At 37.1% G+C, this 10,468-nt stretch overlaps 1 pseudogene; it reads right to left on the bottom strand.

The window, feature by feature from the left end:
- Positions 1–279: 279 nt before the first annotated feature.
- Positions 280–10,468, bottom strand: part of LOC119524642 — a 53,957-nt pseudogene continuing 43,768 nt past the window's right edge.

Raw genomic sequence — 10,468 nt, 5'->3', positions numbered from 1 at the left:
TGACATTCTTATGAATTCTTTTCAGTATGAATTCTCTTAGATTAACTGAAAAGAAAGGATGACAAAAATCTCTTCCATGTTGATCCATTAGTGTTTGTTCAGTGATGAGTTCCATAGTGTGTTAAAAGTTAATTCTATGGCTGCAATCTCTTCTACGTACAGAGCACTTCTACTGAGTGCCATCCTGTCATCTAAGGTCAGAACCTTGCCATACAATTTTCCCACATACATGTCTTTTAGAGGGTTTCCCTGCAATTTGAATTCTTGTGTTGTCTAAGTTCACAAAAATAAATTTAAGGTTTTCCCATTAATACCAAGATACTTGTAAGGTTTCTCTCAAGTGTGAGTCCTCTCATGTAGTCTAAGGCTGGAAAGAGTGAAAGCTTTCCCACATACACCACATTCATGTACTTTCTCCTCATTGTGAATTCTCCCATGTTTTCTAAGGTGAGAAGAACTGGTGAAGGCTTTCCCACATAGAAGACATTCATAGGGTTTCTCTCCAGTGTGTGTTCTCTCATGGAGTCTAAGATGAGAACAAGAACTGAAGGCTTTCCCACATCGATGACATTCATAGGGTTTCTCTCCAGTGTGTGTCCTGACATGTAGTTTAAGAACACTACAAGTAGTGAAAGTTTTCTCACATATATGACACTGATAGGGTTTCTCTCCAGTATGAGTCCTCTCATGTATTCTAAGGCCAGTACCACTGGTGAAGGCTTTCCCACATAAAGAGCATTCATATGGTTTCTCTCCATTGTGAGTTCTCTCATGTTGTCTAAGGGATGAACACTGAGTGAAGGCTTTCCCACATCGGTGACATTCATAGGGTTTCTCTCCACTGTGAGTTCTCTCATGGCTTCGAAGATGAGAAGATGTTTTGAAGGCTTTCCCACATACATGGCATTCATACGGTTTCTCGCCAGTGTGAATTCTCTCATGTGACCTAAGGTTAGAATCAGTAGTGTAGGCTTTGCCACAAAGAAGACATTGATATGGTTTCTCTCCAGTGTGAATTCTCTCATGTCGTCTAAGGTAAAAATGATGAGTGAAGGTTTTTCCACATCGAGGACATTCAAATGGTTTCTTCTTTTCAGTATGATTTATGTCATGTGCTCTAAGGTGAGAACGTTTACCAAAGGCCTTCCCACACAGATGAGGTTCATAAAGTTTCTCCCCACTATGGGATGTCTTATGTTGTATAAGGGCAGAGGAATTGGTGAAAGCATTGCCACATAGACGACATTTGTAGAGTTTCTCTCCAATGTCAGATCCATGGCACTGTCTAAGGCTAAGTGTTTGAATAAAGGCTCTACCACTTACATGATATCCACATGATTTACTTCTGTGTACTTGCTTACATTGAGTAAAAGATGACTGATCACTGAGGGCTTTTCCACACAGTTCATGCAAACAGGGTTTCCTTCCCTTCTGAGTTAACGCATGTTGAGAAACTGTGGATCTGTCTTTGAATTCTTCTTCCAAATTGTTACATTTAAAAGGATTCCTTGGAATGTGAGATATCTGCATTTGGAAAATAAATGAGAGATATAAATGTTTTGTCCATTTACATTCATTTAACCCTTTCCCTACACAAGATTTCTCAAATAATCATTCAGTGATCACCTCCAATTAAAATCCTCCCCATGTTAGCTACATACACATATCATTCTCCTAGATACAGAGAATTTCTTTTTTTGTAGCATCACAACTACAGTTACGTGAAGAATTTTGAAGACTGCATGATGTCTCAAAGATTATATATATGAACCATTTTTATGCAATTATCTTTTTATAAAAACTCAAGTTATGGCTCAGTGTTCAAGTTAATTTTTCTCTAAATTCCAACTATCCGGACTTCGTGCTGAATTAACCTTTAATACTAAATTCAATTACTTAGGTTGTGTTGAATTACAAATTTATTCCATTCCCAGTTATCAATTTGGACAATGAAAATTTACACCCATGAAGCTTACCAATGGCATGATCATAGATGCATCTTTCCTGCAGATATTTTGTAAGGTTATCATTTCTTGATTTTTAAGGCCACTTTCCCTGCCTGAGATAACAGAAAAAAACAATAAGTCATTTTGGTAGCATTAACAGAAGGAAAATGTTGAAAAAACCCAAATGACCCTGTGAGTATCTGTGCTGGTGTGGGTGTATTATGTCCTCCAAAATGACATGTTCTTTGAGGCAATCTTGTGAGGGCAGATGTATTAGTGTTGATTAGGTTGGCACCCTTTGATTGTTTCCACAGAGATGTGACTCAGTCAACTGTTGGCAAGACCTTTGATTGAATAATTTCCATGGAGGTTATCCTACTCATTCAGGGTGGGTCTTAACTGAACAACTGGAGCCCTATAAAAGTGATCACAGACAGAAGGAGCTGCTGCAGCCAAGAAAGACACTTTGAAGAATGCAGAGCAGCTGAGAGTGGGGCTGGAACACAACCTGGGATCAGCAGATGATAGCCATGTGCTTTCCCAGCTTACAGGTTTTCCTGGATGCCCCTGGCCTTCTTTCAATGAAGGTACCCTATAGTTGATGCCTTACCTGGGACACTTAGTGGCCTTAACACTGTAACTTTGTAGCCAAATAAAACCCCTTTATAAAAGCCAATCCATTCCTAGTGTTTTGCAAAACAGTAGCATTAGCAAACTGGAACAGTGTCTTGCAAATATTGACCCTAAGCAAAGAACAAATATCAAATTAAGGAATACTTTAGGCAGTAGAACACATTATAGGACACTGACAGAAAGGATTTTCAGTATTGAAATATGAGAAAAATAAAAAGAAGACAGTGTGTTGGAGTTAAAGAGAAGGAAAACATTCAAAGAGGAGGACCAGAACAAGAGCCATCATGTGAAAGCTTAACTCCACTGGTACATGAATATACATTTCCCTAAAGCCAAATACAAATACAGATTGGTGTTTGCAAAAATGACCTCAGATGAGGAAAATATCCCCAACACCCTCACCTATGTTTCTGAAAATATAACTCAGTTAAGGAATTCTGCAATAGATACTTCCCAAAACTAACTAACAGGTTTCTCCTTATACTCAAGTACAGGGTCCTAGAGCTCACCTGAACTCTGGTATTGGAGTAATCCTATTCTTTCTCTCCAAACTTGTTTTCCTTGCTCCAGATGGAAAGGTACATCTGATTTGCATACCTGAACTCCTGTTTGGAGGAAAAAGATAAATGGATTTTTGAGTTCTGTACAGGTAACAGTGAATGATACTCAAGTCTAGGGCAGGCTACCAAAGAAAATAAGGAAAACACTGAGGTTCAGTCAAGAGAACTGTACCTCGAATACAGAATCATGACAATCCCTCACCATCAAAGAGCCAACCCTTCACCTTGTGTCCAGATACAGTGAGTCCTCTGGTTGTCCCATGCTCAAATTAAAAGAGAAACTGGGGAATTCTCCATATTTCCAAACACAGATATATTCTTTATCTCCACACTGGTTGTTTATTTTCAAAAAAACTCCAACAAACATAATCTCCAACAGAACTATATAAATTGCATGTGGAAAAGAGTATGCTTCCTGTGTTTATTCCTGGGGCATGAAGCCTCAGCAACAGTCCCTTAAGCAGAGTAATTGCTGGGAAAACATTTAATCCATTTATTTATGACTTCAAAAGTATTTATTGAGTTCCCAGCACTGTTCTGAATGTTGAAAATGGAGTATCAACAAAGACATGAAATTGTAGTCAAAAAGATCACATTCTAATGGGGTGTAAAACTAGATATAAGAAATAAGTAAGGAAATAAATTGTCTTAGGCAGCTGTTTATTCTATAAAATAATATTAAAATTAAAAGTGAAATGCATAAAAATATAATAAAGAATATAAAACAACATAGAAAAGCTGCTCTAAACATTTCTAGAACAGATGAAAGATGATAAAGAAATAGATGATAAATGGATATACAGATCAATTTTGAGAGACTCACCCACTGAAACCAGATGACTGATGATCTCTTCCATCACATCTCTAAACAGCTTTCTCTGGGATGTGTGCAGGAGAGCCCACTCTTCTTGGGGGAATTCTATAGCTACATCTTTAAAAGCCACTGCCTCCTATAACATAAGGGACATCTGAGTTCAGACAAGGCCACCCCCGCCAATGTCCAGCAAAGAATGTTCAGGATGATAGCACTGAGGAAGCATAGACTATGTATATAGAAAGTTCAAACTATATTGTGGTTTTCTGTCAGATCATTCTCAGTGCAGAACTGCCAAAAAATTCCATTATAAAGGAATACCAAATGAATTATGTTGTGGTACAAGCTGGAAAATTCCTAGTAATTGGTAATCAAGACTTCCAGATGGAGATTACACAATTTGCACTTTGAGAATTCATAAAATAAAAACTATTCTCCACTGATTTCATTTAAATTTATAGATTCCAAACAAGGTAATCAATATCCATGACATGCCACATTTAAACCATGAGTACAGTTAGATTATTCTCTTGGATAATATAAGTTTTCTCTCATCTATGAAATTGTTTTAAAATATGTTAGGAGTTTTGAAAGATCCAATGTACTTAAGTGCAAAGTACTTCCTATCTAAACATAATTCATTGGTATATTACTTACTAAAGTGGCAGAGAACCTTGCAACAAAAAGTAGTATTCTGTACAAACAAGATTTAAGAAACAACTTGGGATTGTAAGATACTGTCCCACTCAAATCTAAATAACTCAGGTGATCACCATAACATATAAGTATAGATGGCTTCCAGTGCACATCATGGACTCCTGAGACTGCTCTACAGAAAAATGGTCCTAGACCATTACGGTGATATGAGATCTTCCATTTTGAACTTTGGTACCTCCAAACATAAGTTTTCATTGTCTCTCTTTCTCTTTAACTCAGCTATCTTCTCAAGAGTAAAATAAATCTCTACATTTGTTCTGGTCTAGCCAATGCTTCAAAAATTTCACAGGGACATAAGTTTTAATCTACTTACTATCATACTCTTGAATGCATAACCAAAATTGAGGAAACATAATTTCCTATTCATTGCTTCTATTTACAGAATGCGAATAAAGTGATACATGGAATTGGAAGTTAGGCAATTGGGGAAAGTTAGGTAGGTAGAATTGTACTTATCTTTTTGAAGTTTTTCAAAATGTGCAAATACATTCTATCAAAACCTTAAGAAATTTAAAACCAGGGAAAATTTAAAAACAATTCCTTTTTTACCTAACCATCATTTATACACCCTCAACAATGCACAGCCCACCACCCTAGCGCTGGTAAAAGACTGATTAAACTCACCTGATGAAACATCAGCCTCCCTACTGATTGTAACCTTCTGATCTTAAACATCTCTTTCATTCATTTTTACAACATGCCTAAGCCACTAGAGGTACAGACATTATCAATTGAGTGCATTATTTCCCCAATAAGGCCATGGATTGAGTGAAAAACAGAAAACCTCTCATATCTGTTCAGTGAACAAACAACCTTAGTGGAGCCTGAAACAACTTAGTGTAATATTGGCAAGGAGATTACTGATGAACACCTAACCTTCCATGACCATCCCAGAGGCAGAGATAAACTTAAATGGAGATCAGAGCCTTGAATAGCTCCTGAAATCCTTATACCCAAGCCAATTGGAAGAACCTAACCATTGCTGGCAACACGGTTGTAACTTCAATTAAGAAACAATTCAGTACTCACCATTGGTTGCACTGTTAATAGCTCACTGACAACTGTCTTCCTCTACATTTCCATTACAACCAGAAAGGGAGTAGTCAAGTAAACTGAGAATGGAGAAGGAAGCCATGAGACTCGTCTTGTGCACAATTTCCAGACACATGTTATACATCCTAAGCCATCACCTGGGAGAAACTCCATCCAATCTAAACGAACATGAAGTGTGCTCCAATAGAAATAAAGGGAGGACTCTCTTCTTCCAGAGTCAAAAGTAAGAAGGTCTTTTCACTCTGCCTAATAAATAAGATGTGAATAATTTCATTATACAGGTAAGAACGTTTTACTTTTTTAATTAGAAAAATTTTAGATTTTCAGTAAATCATGCAGCAAGTACAGTTTCCATATACCACCCCTTTACATGAAAAATTGTCCCAATTGCGTCTCTATTATTAACACATACCACAATGTGGTACTTTAGTTAAAATTAACAAAATTTTATTATAATATTAACAGTAATCCAACATTTACTTTAGGGTTCATTCTATTGAACAGTTCTATTTTTTTTTTTTCAGTTTTTATTCTGGTAAAATATATAAAATTGTGAAATATCCCATTTTAAACTGTTCCAGTTTGCTAGAGCTGCCATTATGCAAAATACCAGAAATGGATTAGCTTTTATAAAGGGGATTTATTAGGTTACAAATTTACAGGTCTAATGCCATAAAGGTATCTCTATGAAGGCAACAGGATGATACTTTCACTGAAGAATAGCCAATTGTGTCTGGAAAACATCTGCCAGCTGGGAAGGCACCTGGCCAGCATCTGCTGGTCCTCTGCTCCCAGGTTGTGTTTCAAAATGGTTTTCTCCAAAATGTCTCTGGGCTTCTGTCTTCTCTCTTTCAGCTCCAATGTGTCCTTGCTTCTTTCTCCCAAGGCATTTCTCTCAAAGCATCTTGGGATCCGCTCTTAGCTTCTCCAGGGCAAACTCTGGGTTTCATCTCTTAGCATCTCTAAGTGTCAGCATCTCTATGTGTGTCCAAGCATCAACCTCTGTACTGGCTCCTGAGCACTCTTAAGTACTCCAGTGAACCAATCAAGACCCACGCTGAATGGGTGGGATCCACACCTCCATGGAAATAACCTAAAGGTGTCACTCACAGTTGAGGGAGTCACATCTCCATGGAAATATTCAAAATATTCCACCAAACAAGACTGGATTAAGAGATCCTGGCCCTTCTGGTGTCCATAACAGTTTCAAACCAGCATAACCTCCTTCAAATATACAATTCAGTAGTTCTACTTATATTCAAAATGCTGTGATACCATTGCAAACATCCATTATGAAAACTTTTGCATCATTCCCAAAAGAAATTCTTAGCATTAACTTACCATTTCCTACTCCTTACCTGGACCCAGTAACCTAAATTCTAGTTTCTGAATCTATGCATTTTACATATTCTAGTGAATTCGCATGTGAGCTCATATAATACTTATCATTTTCTATCTAACTTATTTCACTAAACACACTATTTTCCAGTTTCATACATGTTAGAGCATATATCAGAACTTAATTCTTATGGCAGAACAATATTTCATTTTATGTATATACATTTTGTTAATCCATCAATCTGTCAATGGGCACAGGTTGCTTCCATCGTTTGGCTATTTTTTAGAACACTCCTATGAATATTGGTGTGAAAATATCTGTTTGAGTCCTTGCTTTCAACTCTGTTGGATATATACATAGGTGTAGAATTTCTGGGTCACATTGCAATTTTACACTTGGCATTCTGAGGAACCACCACACTGTTTTCCACAGTGACTGCATCATTTTATATTCCCATTGACAATGAATGAGTTTTCATAGTTTTCTACATGCTATATTCTGTTTTATTTTATAAATTTCTTGCAGTTTGAGTCATGTCTTCCACAAAAGGCTTACTCAGGTCCCAATGCCTGCTCCTGTTGTTCTCAACTGATTTGTGATGAGCCTCTCTAAAGATATTTATAATTGAGTTGTGCCCAAACTGAATGACGGCAGGCCTTAGTCCAGTATGGCTGAAGCCCATATAAGCCAAGGAAATTGGACACAGAGGAGGAAGCCACTTGGAGGAAGCCATGAAGAGCAACAAGAAGGTGGAAGACAGTGGAGCACAGAAGAGAAGGAAGAACATTCTGCTGTGTGAATTCCCATGTGATGGAAATACACAGAACACCAAGGGGTTAAAGAAGAAATCACAAGAGAAATTAAGAAAAAACCTTGAGGTAAATGAAAATGAAAGCACAGTATACCAAAATCTATGGAATGCTGGAAAGACAGTGCTTAGAGGGAAATTTATACTGATAAATGATTACATAAAACAAGAAGAAACATCCTAAATCAAAGACTTAAACTCACAACTGTATGAATTAGAAAAAGAGTAAACTAAACACAAAGAGAATAGAAGGAAGGAAATAAAGATTAGAGTGCAGATAAATGAAATGGAGAATTAAACATGAGTTAATGAAACCAAAGTTTGGTTCACTGAAAAGATCGATTAAGATCTATAAATTAACAAGCCTTTTGTTAGACTGACATAAAAAATAAAGGGCACAAATAACTAATATGAAAAAAGAAATGGCATTCTTTATGATCTCACTGAAATAAGTTTACAGGTGAATAGTATGAACAATCACATGCCAACAAATTAGGTAATCTAGATGAAAAAGCCAAATTCCTAGGATCACACAAACTATTAACACTGACCCAAGAAGAATTAGAACTTCAACTCTTAGAGTTTTACTCAAAATAGTTAATATTAGTGAGACCATGAGGAAAGGAGTAAGAGATGTTTTGTTCCTGGCTTATTTCACTCAACAAAATGTCCTCAAGTTTCATCCATGTTGTTGCATGCATCATGACTTTATTCCATCTTACTGCTGCTCAATATTCAATGTGTATCTATCATAGTTTGTTTATCCACTTGTCTGTTGAAGGGCATTTGTGCTGTTTCCATCTCTTGGCAGTCATGAACAATGCCAGTATAAATCGGTGAGCAAATGTCCATTCCTGTTTCTGCTTTCAGTTCTTCTGAATTTATACCGAGTAATGGGATTGCTGGATCTTACAGCAATTCTATACTCTACTTCCTGAAGAACTGCCAAACTATGTAAGTATGGTTGAAAGAGGAAGGCTAGGGGCATGTATGACACCACAAGGAAAGATAACATTTCATAGTAATTTGGGCAGAGAATAAAAATGTATTTGCAAAGCCCCCTTGAGGGACTGGGGGAAAACTGGAAAAATTAACCCCCCACCTGGGGAATTCTTGATATCCTTGCAAGCACTGGGGACTACCATTATAGTAGGCCAAACCCTCAATCTTGGGGCTTGCCCTTATGAAGCTTGTTACTGCAAAGAAGGGGCTAAGCCTACTTAAAATTGTGCTTAAGAGTCACCCCCAGAAAATTCCTTTTGTTGCTCAGATGTGGCCTCTCTAAGCCAACACTGCAGGTAAACTCACTGCTCTCCCCCATATGTGGAACATGACTCCGAAAGATGTAAATCTCCCTGGCAACATGGTACATGACTCCTGGGGATGAGCCTGGACCTGGCATCATGGGATTGAGAAACACTGCTTGACCAAAAGGGGGAAGAGAAAAGAAACAAAATAAAGTTTCAGGGGCTGAGAGATTTCAAACGGAGTTGACAGGTCATTCTGGAGGTTATTTTATGCATTATATAGGTATACCTTTTAGTTACTGGTGTATTAGAATAGCTAGAAAGAAATACCTGAAACTGTTGTACTACAACCCAGTATCCCTGGATTCCTGAAGATGATCATATAACTATACAGCTTATACAGTGTGACTGTGTGATTGTGATTATCCAGTAAACGGGCAGATAAGTAGAAAAAAGGGGGACAAAAAGAAAATGAATAATGGGGAGTGGAAAGGAGAATGAAATGTTTTGGGTGTTCTTTCATAATTTTATTTATTTTTATTTTCATTTTTATTTCTTGGAGTAATGAAAATGTTCAAAACTTGCTTGTGTTGATGAATGCACAACTATATGATGATACTGTGAACTGACTGCACACTTTAGATGATTATATGGTACGTGAATATATGTCAATAAAATTCCATTTAAAAAAAGAATTAGAAGAAATCAATAGACAAGTAACAAGTAAAGGAATTTAATTAGTAACCAAAAAAAAAAAAAAACCATCAAGAAGGAAAACCCAGGACCAGATGGCTGCAATGGTGAGTTTTACCAAATATTAAAAGAAGAATTACCACCAATCATCCTCAAATTCTTCCAGAAAAAAAGAGGAAGGAAACCTGCCTATCTTATTCTTTGAGACCAGCATTCATCTAATAACAAAGCCAGATATAGATCTTACAAGAAAAATTCAAAACAATAATCCTTATCACATATACGCAAAAAATGTCAAAGACACTAGCAAAACAACTCCAAAAGTACATTAAAAGAATTACATACCATGATCAACTGAATTCATCCCAGGTATGCAAGCAAAGTTCAGCATAAGAAAGGATCTAAGATGGCAGCATGGAGAGGAGTGGAAGCTAGTAAGTCCCCCTGGAACAACCAATAAAAAAACAGGAACAACTAGTTAATAATCCAGAATAACTGTGGGGGAACAAACATGACCATCCACTCATTCATACACCAACCTGAATTGGGAGGAATGCCTGAGACCACATAATAAAATCTGTAAGTAAAAACTGCAGATCCAAGCTGGGAGACCACTCCCCCACAGCCTGAGCTGCAAAGTCTTGTGTTGCTAGAGAGA

The sequence above is a fragment of the Choloepus didactylus genome (assembly GCF_015220235.1).
Source record: "Choloepus didactylus isolate mChoDid1 chromosome 11 unlocalized genomic scaffold, mChoDid1.pri SUPER_11_unloc3, whole genome shotgun sequence".
Taxonomy (NCBI): Eukaryota; Metazoa; Chordata; class Mammalia; order Pilosa; family Megalonychidae; genus Choloepus; species Choloepus didactylus.
Note: the sequence above shows the minus strand (reverse complement) of the source record. Positions and strands in the feature narration are given on the sequence as shown.